The sequence below is a fragment of the Arvicanthis niloticus genome, chromosome 29 (assembly GCF_011762505.2).
Source record: "Arvicanthis niloticus isolate mArvNil1 chromosome 29, mArvNil1.pat.X, whole genome shotgun sequence".
Lineage (NCBI taxonomy): Eukaryota > Metazoa > Chordata > Mammalia > Rodentia > Muridae > Arvicanthis > Arvicanthis niloticus.
In genome coordinates, this window is record NC_133437.1 from 8,766,716 (window position 1) to 8,785,351 (window position 18,636).

The following is an 18,636-nucleotide window of genomic DNA, read 5'->3' on the forward strand; positions in this document are numbered from 1 at the left end:
TACTCCTGGTATATTGCTTGCCACTTATTAAGCACTTAGCAATTATTTGTTCAATGAATTGTTTAAAAAAGTTCAGACCCAACCTTAAAGGGTGATGATTGCCATGGTTGATATGCTCAAAGGAAACTTTCCAGAATGAATTTCCTAAATAAAATTATTTTTGAACTGTAATGCTGATTTTGGAATAAGCTCAAGGTTATTAATTAGAAGAGGTAACATTCATTGTATTTACATGTCTGTCTTCTGGCTGACCTGTTAATATTGTTGAATTTATTTTTATCTTACCTTTCAGAAAATTCAAGCAGATTAGAACAACAAGTATAACAAAAGAGAAACTCATAATAACAATAATTTTAACAAAAACACATGGCTATAATCATATGTCAGATATATACAGCAAAAAGCAGCCCACAGGGTGCATCCCTTATGTGTGGTTAGTTATGGAGTGACAGAAAGTAACAAGAAATAGAGAACAAATGAGACTCGCCCAGCCTTAAGCACATGTCTGCATGCCATCTGGCCCCTTGTTCCCTGTTGAGTAAAAGAGTTACTTACAGATAGAAAGAATGCAGTCAGAAGGAAACATTCTGGGGTAACTAGGGTAACAAGATTCCCAGATTGATAATATGTGCACAAGAAGCAGGACTCTTGCTGGTGTCTGGATAACCACATCATCGTAAAGTCCTTTCAGGGCTCCATGTGTTACACAAAGGGGTCTTTCCAAGGTACTGATATTTTCTTTTGCTTGAACATGAAAGAAAGCACAGATCATAGAGAAAGGCACACTGATTATAACACAGAACTCTCCCTCTTTTCTAAACATAAATTGTTCTCAGGAGAGTTTATGGATAATGATCATGAGTAGTTTTAAGTCACTTTAGGCACACACATAACAAAATCTAAAACCAGTGCATATCACACAAACACAAGCTTTTCTCCCATTTGTTTGATTACTTTTAATGTAAAACGTCTTGGCCAGAAAAGGATGACTTTGTATATGCTAGTAATCACACTGCATTCACGTTGGAATTCATAACTAGCCAGAGGAATATACTTAATTGTTCCATTCACTGCCCTCTGAAACTTTAATCTAAGGAAATTCAAGTAGGTTTAGCTAAAAACATGGCAAAATGTGGGACCTCAAAAAAAGTGTTAAGAAATAGTAGGCAATGTTAGTCTTGCCACCAGGCCACTAGCTTACCCATGTGAGGTCACTCTAAGTTTAATAATATCCAGACTGTGGGTACTATTTATGTCATGTAAAATCAACACACAAAACATGAATATAGAGGGGGTACTTATTTATTTGTTTTTAGAAACAAGATAATAAGTACTATAATGAAGAAAAGAGGCTTAACTGGACTCTTCTGTAGGTGTATTTTGAGCTGAATCTTTTAGGTAAGATAGTAATAGTAAAGGTAGTGTTTAATTACCGTTTATAAGATATTTATGGTCCAGCATTATTAAAGTATCATTGGAAGGCCTGCATCTGTGGCTGATTCTAGTATAATCTCCATTGCACCTAAACTAAATTTCAATATTGTAAATCAGATTCTGTAACTATAAAAATAAAATGTTTATAAAAATATTTTCATTTTATGTATATGTGTGTGAGAAAGAGAGAGAGACAGAGACAGACAGAGACAGAGACAGAGACAGGAAGATTGTATAAGTTTAGTGATGTCTCTTTGGAGTTCATCAAAGGCATTGGATTCCCTAAAGCTTGAGTCATACATAGGTGATTCTCAACTGCCTGAGAATGGTTCTAGGAACCAAACTGCAACACTGCTCTTAATTACTGAACCATTTCTCTAGCCCCAAATTTCTTTTATGTCCTCCATGTTACTTCTAGATGGAAGTCTAATTTATAAGCTCAGAATTCACAGTGTTTTAATGGACAGGCTCTTATTTTTCCAACCTTGTCTTCAAGACCCTCCACATGGGCCCTGACTTTATTTCATCAGTTTGGAAGAGTCTCCAAAATCAAGGTTCTATCACATTTCTCACACCACTGCTCTCCCTGTAGAAGGGCCATGTATTTCTACCATACTTGCAAGTAAGTTGCTGTCTATTCTTCAAGACATGGGCTCAACCATTTGACGTCTATGTATACAGACACAGTTACAGCTACTTGAAATTATAGACCCTAGATTCTATTCAATCAACTTTTATTTTCTGTTGACAGTTTTTGACCACCCTGATATAATAACCTTTGAGATTTTTTCTCAAAGGGACTAAATACACATATACACACTCCAAATGTACATATTTAGGGTATTTATTTGTCAAAATTGCTGAAACAAAATACCTTAGAATGTGCAGATAAAACAGAAAACATATTTTATTACAAATCTAGAGGCTTAAGAATCCATCCTCAAGAATCCACATAATACTGTACTAGGTGAGGGTGGCATTTCTGGCTTGCAGAAGTAAAAGACAGAGCTTAAGAAACAAACAACATAATTTCTGTTTAGCAATGAAAATCCATATATTTGAAGAATCATTTTAATTTCATGTTTCTTGACTATAAATATTTAGTTTCAACAAAAAATGTTGTTTTGTAAAAGTTTCTCTTCTCTTTACCCTTGCATGATTTTACTTACTGGGCAAAACCCCTTTCTTCTTCTGTGATGTTACATTTTACAAAGGTACTACTCCATCAAATCAATACTTTTTGAGACCTTATTAACTTAATTAAGTCCTTAAAGTCCCCATCTCAAATGCAGTCACACCAGAGGTTGGGGGTTCAAAACTTGAGTTTTGAGAGAACACTAACATTTTACCCATAATAATAAATTAGTGTTCCCATTGTTTGTGATAAGTCTGAAATAATTACAAACATTCATATTCTTAAATTGCATATAAAGAAAAACTGAATGAGGAAAATAGGTTAATTCCATTATCAAAATTACTCAGGTAGAATACACCATGTTCAAGTCCCTGTTAAATAAATAAATTCATTTCTTTAAGGATTTCATAATCAAATATGCTAGATAGAAATTCAAATAAAATGGGGACCAAATAAGTGGTTCTAATAATATGGAGGAATATGTCAAAGAACCATAGGTTTGGAGACAGAAATCAGGTTGAAAATTGGCTTCTACCTTGCATTATCTATGTGAAGATAAGGCAAGTTCAACTTTCTAAGTTTTTGGTTTCATATGCTAGGGCACTGTGGTATAACTAACAGAAGAGTTAAGGAAGATAAGAGAGGATACATACACTTTGGATGTGGTAACACTACAAACACAAAGAGGTTTTGAACACAAAGAGGTAAGGAAGAGCCCTTTCACGAAGCTCCTCTGATAAGTCCAAAATGCTTTATTTCTTCCCCATTGGAAAAGACAATTTTTCTTTGGAGCATTTCCTCCATATAAGGGAAGTCCTGGTGCATTAAATAGTTATGTCTACCTATTTATCATCACTCTTTGACACTGGTGTTTTATGCTGGGGCCCCACCAGGAAACGCTGAATTCTTGGTTATTTTCTCTTTTCTTTCTTGCATGAGAACCAGCATAGTTCAATACTGAATCATAAAGAAGTTGTAGCAAACACAGAGTGAGAAATTCTGTGCAAGCGAATGGTTGCTTGAAAGCTCCATGCACTCATGCTGAGACACCGAGCATCAAAACTGTGAAAGCCCGGGTAGAAATGACCAAGTGTGATTTGAACATGAAGGCCACTGTATAGTGAGAGTTCTTATAAAAGAGCCCTGAAATAGCTTATCATGTACTATCAGCAAATAGAGTCTTGTCTGCCAACCATAAAGCCTTCAGTTTGTAGTCAGCACCAGGAGGGAAATTTGACCTCCACTGACTGCCAATTATTGCTTCACCTTCCAACAAGGGATGATCAGGTCACATTCCCAGATCTTATAAAAGTGGGTTGTATTTGCAGAGTTCATGGCAACAAATGGAGACCAGGTGGAGCAACATAAGAAAAACAAGAAAAATGGCTCCTCACCAGAAACAAGAGAGGAACAGGAGAGGACAGATTCAGACACCCCAGGCTCCTGAATCTCCTGTTGTGAAGTTTTACGTGTGTGTGTGTGTGTGTGTGTGTGTGTGTGTGTACTCTATTTACTTTTTGCAAAGCTTCACTTCATGCTGAATTGACAATGTTCTCAATTATTACACTTCAAAGAAAAGAATAAAAGGAAGGAGAGAAAAGATTATGTGAACTATTACTGTAATTAATGCCTAAATTCTCATCATTTAATATATCAAAAAGCAAAAAAAAAAAATCCAAGTTCAAGAAATAGTCATAAAGAATTTAAATTGAAACAGATTTCAAAAGCCTTCTGAACTGACAAATGAAGCATTTATTACATTACTTATGTTTTGTTTAATTATTTTTAATATAGAAAAGTTGTAACATATTACAAATATACACTTAAGTTGCTAGCAAAAGATCATGGAGAAGGCAGAGTGAGGTAACCCTGGCTACAGGAAATGCACTTGTCTTTGAACAGCTAGAAAATGCTTTCAAATCTCTGAAATATCTCCCTCCCAGCTCTTCACACAGGAGTTCACACAAGCAGAGGTATTTTTTTCTTCTTAATCATGTACCTTTTAAGATTCATAATTTAGGATGAGCAAAAGGCTCCACAGGAGGTGGGGATGAATTAAAAACCATAAAATTGATGCTATCACTCTGATTGACATACCAGTGGTTCAGCATACATTTCCTGTTTGTCAGGAATGAAAGGTGTTCACGTTCTGTAATAATACCTAATAATGTTTTGGAAAGACAAACTGCCATCTGACTACATTCTAGCAGGATGGAATTTTTTTTTCTTCTGTCAGCATGGAAATCAGAAGCTAGAGTATAAATTACAACCCTATATAAAGGATGACCTAGATATTTAATAGCTGCAGCTATTCCAGTCCACTACTTGGACCTCCCCAGGTCTCCGATGCTATATTCCAGCATGCTTGAAATCACCATTATAACTTCAGACTAATTCCAGAGAGTGTCCAGGGAGTGCGATGTCCAGGAATGCTGTAATAAACTGCAGAGCATGTGGGTCCTTTGCTCCTTACAGCTTCCTCATCACATAGGCTGTGGCCAGCCGCCTACTTAGAGCTCTGTCTAATTCGACAGTTTACTTTTGTGCAGGGTAGTAAAGAGTGCCTTGTGCATAGTGACCAGGAGACCTGAATCCCTGCTGTGGCCATGACACTGATTATATAACTATGGGCAAGCCATTTGACTTACCATGTCTCCATGTCAGCACAGACGACTACCGGGATACCTACTTTGACTATTTAGATGATTGTTTAAAATTAAAATAAAATGTGATTTTTAATACTGTATATATCCTGATTCTATCTATGAATTTAAGGTAGTTAAATAAAAGACTTAAGAAACATTTAAAGTCATGTCTTCTGAGGGAAAACTGTGGTAAAATAATGAAGACAAAACAAAGAGGCCTTCCACCTTATGTAACATGGTAACATCAGGGGGGAAAAGGCACAAGTCTATTCACAACCATTCAATAATTATTCTTACAGAGAAATTTTAGCCCAAGGTGTACCCATCCACTCATGGTCCTGCAATTACCATTATATTCCTACTGGGTATCAAATTTTAGGTACCATTTAGTGTTAAAATTTGGAAGAGAAGGAAAGCACGGGTAAAAACAGAAATCTATCTGAAATTTTCAGGAAGTTTCAACAGGAATGCTTGGGTTAAACGCGTTAAAGGTATAGTTTTGCATTTTAATGTCTAAGATTCTGTAATTTCCATAGAACCTTTCAAGAAAATAAAGCCGAATATCTGTGCTGTCCTCACTTTTTAGTAAGAAGTTGAGCTCTAGAGAGGGACGTTTTCTTTGTCTCTGCCCTTATAAATAGGATTCTGGCTGACCTGGGAAGACATTGTGATCCCAAAGGAAAAATAGGGATATTCTGCAGGCTGGGCTCTTGTAGTAGCACTGTTGCAAAGGGATTAAAAAATGCTTTGAAAACAATGTACTGCTATTGTTTATTAAATCAGATAAAGGACTGAACAAAAACCTCCTGCTTAGGATTGTACTCCATGTGCCTTGACAATGCTAATTTCCTTGTACTTTTTGAGGCCTATCTATGGAAAAAAAAAAAAACAACACACACACACACACACACACAAAAGAACTGGCTTTTTTCTTCAAAGTTTCTACTAATAAAATCTGCTTGTTGACACACATGCTTACAGACATACCATAAATGATGTCTGAAAACAACAGATCATTCCTACTGCATCTGAGTGGTCCTGTAAGGCAACTCCCTCAGGACTTGAGTACATTTAAATCATGGTCTGATTTCGTTTTACAAACATAAAAACAAAAACAGAATGTTCAGCACATGTTGGCATAACTTCAAGTGGCAGCCTATGGGTCACACAGTTTCTTTACTTAAATTGATAAGCATGAGAAAGAGTACTAGGAAAAAGCCCTTGAATCTTATCTGATAAATAAATATGCCTAAGTCCTCCAGTAAAATACAATCTTGATTAGACAGGTGGTTCAAGCCTTGGTGGTCCTCAATGAGGTTAGGTCCTCATAAAGGTTAGGATAAGTGTTATCTTACCCAAGTGTTTGCTGTTTCCCTGAAATGGGACTATCACAATAAGGTTAGGTATTCAGGCCAATGATTTTTATCACAAGGATATAATTTGCATGACTATATACCTCATAGCAAGCCTCGTGGCAAATATAGGTGCAAATATGCATAAATCATATTTCTATACTTGCTACAAAATTAGACTGGCATTAATTAAATGGCAGGAGAAGCAATGAGAGCATTGTTTGGAGAGTAGCTTGTTCCAAGTTCTGATTATAACTTGTTTCCCAAAGAAGGAGCCGCCCACAGCTTAGAAGACAGAAGATCCTCATCACAGATTTGCTGTGAACAGCTCTGCTCATCTCAGTCCCTGCCAGACTTAGGGCCACACATACCCGTCCAAAATGGCTAAAGGAGACTCTCAAAAAGACAACTTTTTCTTTTTCTTTCTTCTTTTTTTGTTTCTCTTTAGATTTCACAAGGGCAGTGTGATCATGCCTCTGGCTGACTTAAAACCTGCACGTAAAGCTGAGAACTGCCCTCCAATAACAGCTCTCCTCATTCATCTCACCCCAACTCTGAGCACATACTATATGCTAGACATGAAATGCATTGTATGATCCCACCCATCTTCCCAGTAACAGCAGGAAGCACATACTATAAATACCCAAATTCATAGGAGGAGAAACATGGTGTCAGTCTTATCCTGGTTACAGTTATGGAGACTGTGCAAACCAGACTTGGATTGATCCTCCTCACTATGGGATGAATCTTAGCTCCAATTCTTTACTTTATAGAATGGGTCTGGGACCTTATAGAAGATGACCAGAATGGAAATGCCCATTTCTAATAAGTCATAATTTTTATTTTCCCATAGTTTCTTGAGTGAGTATCTCCAAAGAAACATTTTCTCATGTAGATATTGTATTGGATAGTAACTACTACATAGGTACCTATGAACTGAATATATGTCTAGGCTAAGAGCAAGGTCAAATAGTGAGTAACAAGCTTTCAATTCCAGCCAAATAAGTCCAACTGACCTCTTGGCAAACATGTCCCCAGCAACACATTCCTGCTCTTATTATTACTACTAATAAAAAATGAAATGAAGTATTAAAACAAGATTTAGATTTTATATTCCTTAGCATTAGAGAGATCTAGCCAAAAAAAAAATAGTAGATAAAATGTATGGGAAGAAATAATTTAACTGCAGGAATAAAATTAGTGGAAGTTGAAGATGACAAAGAGATGTTTCCAAATTAAAAGTCTCTTGCTGCCAGAGAATCCTTGACTGTAAATTACCTTCAGAGACCTCTTTAACCTGACTATCATTTCTGCATTCGCAGATAAATCCAGGGAACATCCAGAGCACATTTGAATGTGTTCAATATCATTTATATAATATTGTACATATATATTATAATAGTATCATTTAGTACAGGGCTTGAGACCTAATCAGCATTTAAACATGCTTTCTAAATAAAATCATTCTAAATGAAAGCATTCTAAAAATGTCTAGCCATCCTCACCATCAACTTAAAAACCATCAGAGCGCACTATTGTGTAGCAATTCCTATGCAAGTTTGCTGTGTTTTCCTCTTAGGCAGCATTCTGTCTGGATAGCTTGCTTGCCTCTTCTGGAATGGTTAAAATGAGATTATCTAAAGACAAAGTGAAAAATTTTCAAATTCCTCCAGAATAAGCCTAAATGTGGCTGTAGCTGCCTTGATTGCAGCAAGAGGAACAGAGAGGTGGATGTCTGGTTCCTTGGCTAACAGAGCCTCTGGCTCAGACTGGTGCCAGATACTGACACTGTACCAACAGAATTTTGCAGAATTACCCTTTCAACAAAGGTAATTTCATCCTTAGGTAGCAACTTCTGAGAAGGGTAAATTGAGTTTCCTACCATGACAGACCCCAGGTGCCTTTCTGCAAAGGTGGCTGGTCTTAGATCTGAAGAGAAAAAAAATCATTGTTGTTTCCTTTGGACATACATTACAACAGCCCTCACCAAGGTGGAAGACACCTATTGGCACAAAGAGGGCAGCATGCATGATCTTAGCTTCGGGCTTGACATAATACTTATCTTTTCTCTGGAGCCATTGCACAAAGACTTGTTGGTCTTATTTCAGAAAGAGAATACATAATTCTCTTTCATATAAAAATGTATAATGTCCCCAATGCAAATTTACTTAGACAGATTTAAAAATTGGCTAAATAACATTGATTTGTGTTCTATTTTTGAGATTATCATTTGTTTTATTCAATAGGAAACTTTTACAAGTCAGCTACTCATAAATGTTTTGGATGTTCTCCCCAACAGAGGCCTGCCTAAGATCATTGTAAGTAGTTGTCAAATTAGAAAGACAAAATGGAAGCTGAAACTTGGCCTTCATTTTGTTTGTCAAACTGTATTCTCTACCAAGAGCTTGCTATCAACTGTAAAAACTGTTTATTTTTTTTGTTGCTGTTGTTCATATAAGCTAAAGCTTTCTTGGTCCAGCTGTGCATTCTTGCATGACACCTAAGTTGTACTTGACCCACTTGTGACTTCTTGTTTCCTTCCCGAGTTACCACTGCTGAGTTGAATATCCTTTCTGTTTCATGACAATGCCAGAATACATGGGTAAAAAACACACATGATTTCTCCAAGGTCAACATTTCCCCTAGGGATGGTTCTATGGGCACAGAGAAACAAACAATGTAACACCTACAGATATCCTGTCATTGCTCCCTTTTTATAGTACAAGGTAGCTGAGTTAAGGATGAGACAAACAGAATGAGAATTTACTGAGAAGATTGGGTATAATTTTTATTGTGATACATGAACCAAGCAGGTTGAAGTCAGACATCTTTCCATATGGAACAGGCAGCTCTTTTGCCATTGTGAAGTAATTGGAAATGTTGTGCTTCATTTTTGGCTTACCAAAAAGATGTAGATTGTCTCACCACTGTCCATAGTTAATAAACAGTGATTATTTCATTGTTACAAGGCTGGTTTGTTAGCTTTTTAAGACATATTATTAATCATGATTAAATGACACAATTTGAAAAACACCTACTATCTGCAAGAAAAAATCCACACAGCTGTAAAAATGTTTATAAGATTTAAAAATAAAAACCTGAATGAATTTTATAAATGTAGCAATGAATAATTATAATATTTATGAATTCCTTTTTGTGAGAATTTTCATGTATTTATGGAAAAAAATCAATTGGAGTCTATTTTAAATATATGTCAGCTTAAATGCATAAAAATCAAACTAGAATTATCTACCTGTTCATTTTAATTATGATAGCTCTGAAGAATTACTTGATATCGCCAGTAATGCTACTCCTGTGACTTACTGCTTCCACGAAACCAGATTAGGACTTGGGGGTCCCTCAGGAGGTGATCAAGATTGAATAAGGTTATTAGGTTAGACACTGATCTAATAAACCTGGGAATATCATAAGATCTCAGAACCCTCTCTTCATTACAGGAGAACCCAAGGAGGTGACCCAGTAAACGAGTCCTCATCAGAATCCAACAACCTGACTTCAGGCCTGTATCCTCCAAATTGTAAGAAAACAAATTACTAGTACCTAACCTACTGAGCCTGTGGTAGTTAGGGTACCACCCCATCCAGATGATACAGTACTTCGAGTAACATAATTAGAATAAAAATAGGAAATTTAAAGAAATAATATTTTATAAGAATTTTTAGATGTTTTATGATTTTCTGTATGCGAACACAGGAAGATTTTATTTTTTTATTGGATATTTTATTTACATTTCAGATGTTATCTCCTTTCCTCATTTTCCCCCACCCAGAAACCCCCTATCCAATCCCTCCTCATCTTGCTTCTATGAGACTGTGCCTCCACCCACCCACCCACTCACTCCCACCTCCCAGCCCTCGAATTACCCCACACTGGGGCATCCAACCTTCAAGGGACCAAGGACCTCCTCCCCCACCTATGTCCAACAAAGCCATCCTCCCCTACATATACAGCTGGAGCCATGGGTCCCTCCCAATGTGCTCCCAGGCTGGTGGTTTAGACTCTGGTAGCTCTGGTTGGTTGGTATTGTTGCTCTCCCCATGGGGCCGCAAACCCCTTAAGTTCCTTCAGTCTTCTCTCTAACTTCTCTAAACAATGGAAGATTTTAAATTATATTTCTCTATTAATTTGTAATAGACAGCTTAAGAAAATTGGTATGTATGTACTGCAAGCATGACTGAAAATAAAATATTCTCATCATTTTGTAAATTCCTATATTCTTGCTACTTTAGAAACTTAGTTTCACTACTTAATGGTTATTGACAAGAGGTCCTGTTAAGAAATGCTATTTGATTTTATTATTATTATTATTATTATTATTATTATTATTAATAGAAAAGTTTGAATCTTTCTTAATGGTTTTCCCTTGGCTTTTCTTCAACCCTCTGGTCAAAAGAGAAGCAAACATTTTCTGAGAACATTTGACAAGCCATATATACAGTTGGAAAGAACATTCTTCTGTGTTCCTTCTTTTTGTGCTGTGAGACTGTCAACTTGGGCTTTTCTCTATAACCCCAGGAAAAATATTTCACCAGTTTAAGTGCAGGATCTTCTGAACCAAAAGTTTGATGCCATTGAAATTCTTGTATCTCTGACGTTTCCAATGGTGCAGGGAAAAGGAGTTAGTCTTCCTGTAATCTGATTTTTTTTTTTTCTGGTGCAATTCTCAAAGAATAAATTTGAAGAGAGAATGTAACTTGAAATTCAGAAAACTTGGTGTTAAATCCCAGTACTCTCATCTATTAACTATGTATACTCAAAATCCAGTCTCAGTTTCCCTAATTAAGCAATGTTCGTGAATTTAGTCACATCCAAACAAACACACGGAAAAGGCAGGAAAGGAAGACCAACTACGGGTTAATCCACATTAGAGGTGAAATATCTCTTGATGAATGTGGCAGAAGATGACTAACTGCTTAACCATATTTTCACCCGTGAAGACTACATTTCCCAGCATGCTTTGTAGTTCAGTTTTTTTTTTTTAGCACGATTATAGGAATTGCATATCACTTTTACTCATGAACACAACGTTCATTACACTATCATTTTTACTCTGCTTAACAACCATATAGACATAAAACCAGGGAAGAGCCTCAAAGGTGGTCCTAGAAGATTTGACTTCAAATTGTTAGAACTGAGATTTCAGCATGGGAATCGGCCTATCACGCTAACGGTGATATAACCAGGAGACAAATCTTTAAAGAGTAAAGTCACCAAGAGCTTAGAGCTTTTCTTTCATATAAACTGGTATCAATTATCTACTAGTAAGGCGTTTCATGATTTAGGGAATGTGAGAACTGAAGTGACCAATCATCAAGTAAAAGCGTTTGTGCTCATTGATGCCAACTGATAAGCATTAATCAGAGGGTCCTCCGACCTCGGCTGCTTTCCCTTTCCCATAGTTCCTTTCCCATGTCCAGCTGGTGCTAATGCCACTACATCTTGCGGCAGGGTAATTACAAAGACACTTGCCATTAAACTCTCCTCAGGTTACTGACAATACAAAACTGTTGCTTAGAGAGGTGCATCACAGAAGAGAACGTGGAAAGTATTCTGCTTTAATAAGAAAGTATTTGGGGAGCACAACAGAGGAGACAGTAACCTGCCTCCCACACAGGACTTCCTGGTTACCTAGGCTGTCAGCAGCCCAGTGGGAAGTGAGAAAGGACCAGAGCAAAAGCAAAGGAGGAATCAGCCTGCCACAGCCAGACACGCCCGCAGTTACTAGGGCAGAAGGAAGCTAAAGGTTTCCTGGGTTTTAGTGCCCATTTCTCTTCTTCTTCATTTCTTTTTTATGTTGAACTTCCCTCATTAAAAGCATCCCAACTTTCTAACTAATGCCTTTGAGTGGCACGATGATTTTACAGTTCTCTGTAAAGGAGAATATTGGAATTGCACAGTGGCTAGGCAGCCTGCTGAGAGCCTCTGTCCATCCTCCAGTGAACTGCATGATAATCCTGTTAACCTTCCTATCAGGAGGTCATTAAACAATTTTGAAAGCTGTTTCCTCTCACATCGGAGCTGCATGCAAGAATCAGAACTTTTTAATGGAAGCCAGTCAGCAGCACAGACTTAAATAACAGCCCCTCAAATGTTCCGGATGGTCTTCCTGTGCTTTTCTTGGTCTTTGTAGCTTTTTCCTCAGTTTTTGGTATTCCCTGTGTTTTTAGTCTTTTCCTAGTTTTGTCTTCTAACATGGTTTCTTTTAACAGCACATTTCCTCTTTTCTAGTCCTTTTCAATACCTTGTCAATCTCTTATGCCAAGGCTGTTTCACTTATTCAGAAGAGTATCTGCCTGGGTACCAGTCTACTTAGATTTTATGCAGTTTGCTTTTAGTCCTACATTCAAGAACCACCTGCCTCTGATAACTGCATTTAATCCAAAATCTTTTTCACTTCCAGGAACATCTTACTACCCTGCTTTCTTTCTTCATTCTCCTCTTCTTTACCCCATTTCTTCCTTTATTTCATTTAATTTTTAATTATGCTGACAGCCATATGATGTCAGAATCCTGTCTGAATACATTTGTAACAAACAAGTTTCCCATTTTTATCTCCTGATCATTCAGTCCTTTCATTCAGCTTGAAACCTCAATTCCCTTTGGCTTCTTAGAAGCATTAATTTTTACCTCCAGGACAGAGAGAGCTCAAATTTTTAACCACACTTGAAAAAAAAATGGGCAAAAACTGAAATATGCTTCTGGTAGTTTGACTAACACAAAATGGATTCCCGGTCTCTGGGGAAGACTCCATAATAAGACCCTAGCATTGAATTAGCAATTCAAGTATCGAGAAATTTGGTTTTCAGGAGTGTCAGGTTTGGAACTTGACATTTTTTATGAAATGTCTTTGCAAAACAGGGGCCTAGTTATTATTGGATGAAGGACACTGATTTAATCTCCAGAGGTGGCTGAACCCAATGTCTGGGGTTCTTCCAAACATTTAAAGTCATTTTCCAAATGTTTTTGATGCAGCACAACCCAAAAAGATTTTGGCAAGTGTGTTTTCCCCTCATTTTAAAGCCCATGCGTATTTCAAGGGAAATGCAATCCATATGTCTTTGATTCATTTACACTTAAATCATCTAAATGCCATTGTGTAAGAGCTATTTGATGTACAAGAAGCCTGCAAGTCTGTTTTATAAGCCTTTTTAAGCCTTTTCTTTGAATCAGAAAGTCATGTTTTGCCGGCCCTAAACAGAACTTGAACTGAGAAAGGCTCAAGTTCACGTCTAAACTGAAAACCCGCAAAGTTTTGCGCGGCTTCTGTACTTAGCAATATGTTTCCCCTTGCCTATAGCTCACAGGCACCCAGCATTTCTCCTCTCTGTCTCACATGTAGTGAGAACAGGGTAAATCAATTTTGAATCACATTTTACTTGTAAAATTCACATTTTGAACCTCAGTTATCTCCCAGGCACTGCCAGAAGTTAAAATAGCAACACTTGAAAATTAGGCTTTTGCTCTAAAAGGGCAAAACAGTCTATAAAGTACATAAATTACTGCTTCTGTACATTTATTTGTTTGACAGGTTTAAGATATAAGTGTGGCTTACATATGGATTTTCAGGATGCCAGATTGGATGCTCCACGAGCTACAGTTACAAATGTAACCTCTTTTTTTAAGACTTATGTTTGGGAGAATAGAATTGGAACAATCTTGCTGTTCTGCACAAATCTAATTGCTGTGTCAAAACAGCAATGGGGGGTGATGAATATTTGCATTTCCCCATTCACTGGCCATTTCTCCGGCTTCTCACATGCCTGCATTAGTGGTCAAGAAGAAAGCTCGCTGGGTGACTTGCTCCCCTCCTTCCTGGAACTTTGAAAAAAAATTAATGAATTACAAACTATTAGTTCTGTGAGAAAACTGTGAAATCTGATGGAGAATTTGAAGGTACCTCAGTGATTAACACTGATTGCTGTGGACATGGAAACATGTCTTGAGAACAGATACATCTTTTTCAACCAAAAGCATTAATTATCTTCAAACGTGTGATTTCTTTGTTTTTATTTAGACACATTTTCAAGGTTGCGATTTAGTAAGTAGGAAGAAATAATGACGGTTGTGATTGTATGTGGAGAAGCAATATTTTAAATTTGCATTTGAAGCTTAGGGGGTGGAGATGAAGTTAAAAAGAAAGAAAGAAATCCAGGTGAATCTAATTATTCCTTATGTGCTCTCAGTAGTTCACATACATGATAGACTATCATATTTGTGCAATCAAAAGGACTATGAAATTTAAGTTTGAAAAAAAGGATTTGGGCACTAAATCTAGCAAACAGTTAATTATGCTGAGATAATTAGATAGCGGAAAGTGTTGGATTTAGTTCTTTTGCATAGTTCATTTTCATTTACTACCAAGTCTTCATGATTCTCTGCAGGCAGAAATTATTAGTATTCTATTCTTAGGAAGAATAGTGAATGACTGACAAAGGATTACAACTTTCAAAAAAAAAATGTGACAGAAACTTTCATGTTGACCTAGTCACATATTTTCTTGAAAAAAAAAAAAAGAAAAGAAGCAAGAATTTTTTGTTATTACAATTTCAACTTAACTTTTAAATGCAGAAAAATATTATTTTAGGAGTTTAAAAGACCAATCACAGTCCAAGAACATTTTCTAGTATCAATCGAAAGCAAAGCAAAGACCTTGATTTATGAATTAGTGCTATTTTATCAAAAGAAATCTACAAACTGGTTGGAATTGTGCAATTTTAAGTAACGTGAATTTGCTTAAGTAATCAGTATTTTGTTGTGTTATTAAGGTTTATGTGCTTTAATTTGAGGTCAAGTGAGCAAATAAACATGTAACACAATAAAGCCCCAGGTCACCTCCTGACCTTGAACTGTGGCTTTTCACCTTTTTCCAGTCACATTTGACTCTCCCTAAGAAGTATAAGCTTTGTAAGCCCTCACCTGTCAATGGAATAACTTGGTGATTATTGTCAGAATACAGGCTTCCTTTATCCATCCTTTATGACTGAATAGATTGCTTTTTGTGGAATATGTGTTTCAGTTCTAAAGAAACATCCATCACAGCCTCAGAATGGAATTGGAACTCCTGCTAACTACAAGGTTTGCATTTCTTCACATTTTAAAGAGATCGGAAACTAGTATTATCATGTTCTCTTTGAATGTACATTTAAATGCTACAAGTACATACTAACCACACACCCAATCATAGAGGCAGCACATACATGTAAGGGTGTTTATAAGCCTCAACTTAAACATCTCTATAATGATGTTATTGATCTAGATAAAATGTTTAGTGACAAATATACTCAAACCAGACATGTTGGAGGTTAGAAAAAAAGTATGCTTTCTGTTAAACTGACAAACATTTTTAACAAAACTCTAACTGTTTACTTTATCTAAATTTATGTATGAGTGGAAGTAAATTCATGAATTATCTTAAAACTTCCCTCTGAGCTTTAAATTTACACAATAAACAAGTACATGCAATTTCTTCTGTAAAAGATTGTCATCCATTCCCTAAAGTAACAGTTTTCTCAAATGCTGACATAAATTGATTGTTCAAATGATGATTGTAAATATAAATTTATAGGTAAATAATACAACATCAATTTAGTTATAATCTATAACGATGCAATGCTAATGACAATATTTTTCTCCTTAATATTCTTTAAGCTAAATCTAGAATAAAGACATTGCTCTGTCTCAGATGTCATTCTTATTTCTTAACCAAATTAATTCTGTTGTTCATATTTTATAACCATGCTAGTATTAAGTTTCAACAAATTTCTAATCATGTTTTCTACCTAAAAGTAGGCTCTAGTCCCAAAATTACTGGGCTCTAAAGTTTACAAATTTAAGATGAGTTAACAACATACATTTCTCCCAATTCTAGAATTACTACCAGCACTCAGGCAAAAATTTCTCCAACTCTCTGTTCTACCAATCATGTGCTATAAAACTATAAGGACATTTGGGAGGACCCCAAGATTCAGAAGCACACTTCAGGCTGTATGTAGGTATGAAGACAGTAGGAAGAACTCCTCTCACCAAGTTCCCTTCCTTCCTGTCATTCACCAATAGAAAGCCATATGTGATTTTTCTGGAAGACATGGAGAGCTGAGAGTGAGAACTTGCCCACCAAGATGATATCACCCCACTGGCAGTCTTATTATCAAAGAACTCCAAATACAAAAATAATTTTGGGGTCTTTTATAAGTTTGAGAATTTTCATACCTCTTATTATCAGACTTTAATACAAAGGCATAGCACACATAAAGCATTCAGATTCTAAAGACTTAAACTGGGCTTGTTTTGACATCAAAATATTTTTATTGACGTACATTGCACATTGAACATATTCTCACCCTACCTCACATTGTCACCATTGATTTTCTTGTCCTCCCTATCAAGAATCTAGAAACCACATTATTTGGACTAAAGTAATTTAAACATGTATGAAATTGAGTATAGTGCCACAGTTTGTCTGATCTAAAGAGGTTTTAGTCACCATGATGAAATACCTGAGACAGAGGACTTAAAAGAGAACAATTTACTATTGGTCACCTTTTGGAGACAAGGGCAATTTGATATGTCATGGCAGTCAGGAGAGAAAGTAGGGAGAGGGACTACCTTATAATGACATGATGCCAAGGACCAGTTTCTTCCAAATTCCAATTCTCAACCAACATTGTACTAGTTAAACATTATACTAGTTAGTGCTTTAAGCCACTGAGTAATGAATGATGCAATAATTTGAGGACAAAAACTATTCAAAGCATCACAAAAGGAAGCAAGGAAGTATCTGTCTTTTTCTTCTTTTGTCTCCTTCCTTTTAAATTAATCTCAGGTCACAAATTCCAATTCCTCAATCATCATTACAAGACACAAAAGGGCCCTTCCAGATCTTGATCTAATTTAGATCACACTTTTCCCCAATACCTCTGTTTGTGTTTCAGCTTTTTTTAGCTCTCCCTGGCCCTTGTCTCTGCTTCCCAACCCTATATGATAAACAGCTTTGTCTTTTTACATACTTCACATCATATTATTCTGCAATTACAGGTTCCAATTCACAGATATAAGTTACTATGGCCTTAATTTATAAGGGCTAATAAATCTCTCTTCTTTGTAAGTTGATCTACTCATGTATCTCCTATAGAAATCTATGGAACTGTGATGTATGCTGGTAGGACCATCACTTAGGAGACAAAAGCAAAAGGATCACAAGTTTAAAACCAATTATATAAATGACACTTGTCCAGAATCAGTAGGAGCAAATGAATCTCACAATACATCTCCCTCCTTTCATTTGGCACAGTTGGCCTCTAGGTGATAGCTCCCATAAGCAGTGAGCAGATCTTAGATCACACCCACATCATCCTGCTTGAATACTTATCATCATCCTGAACACTGTCATCCTATGAATTTTCTGGTATGCCTCCATAGCCACCAACAACCACTTCAGTACCAGTGAGATTTTCACCATTCCTTATGCCATGTCACTTTTCAACGTCCTGACATTCCCAGAAAATAAAGCTCACCCTGGACATGAAAAATGTAGGCCCTCTCTTTGAGCATATTCTTCTGTCCCCTGGAGCCTTTCTCTATATCTCCTCTTGTACATAATACAGTCCCTGGAACATCTTATGAATCCATCCTTCTCCCTAATTGCCTCAGTTAATTTACTCAAATAGTATCAGCTCTTTTGCATGTATATTTTTATCATATTTTATTAAACTTGGATTTATCATTTATAATTTATTCACCTATTTGGCTCTGCATTTGAGCAATATAGATCTGCAGTCTTCTAAATATCTACACTCTTATTAAAGTTTTGCTTCAAAACTGTTCTCAAAATGTTGTTTGTCTCTTCTTTCATTCCTTCAAATCTTATCATTGTACTTGAACCATCTTTTCAACATCTACTCTTTTTCTTTATACTAAATATTAAGATCCCTTTGGTGAAATAATTAGATCTTAGTTTTACTAATTCAGTCCATCCCAAGAAGCTTCCCTGCATATTTAAGCAGTCATCATGATATATTTCCTCTTTTAAATTCTGTTTGTGTTTTTTCTC

General features: G+C 36.3%; 1 long non-coding RNA gene across 1 annotated transcript; it reads left to right on the forward strand.

The window, feature by feature from the left end:
• The first annotated feature begins 622 nt into the window (after positions 1-622).
• LOC143440277 (uncharacterized) lies at positions 623-10,104 on the forward strand. The gene is made up of 3 exons (XR_013108067.1): positions 623-725; positions 8,813-8,884; positions 10,025-10,104. It is a non-coding gene; the product is annotated as an uncharacterized LOC143440277 (long non-coding RNA).
• The last annotated feature ends 8,532 nt before the right edge of the window (positions 10,105-18,636 follow it).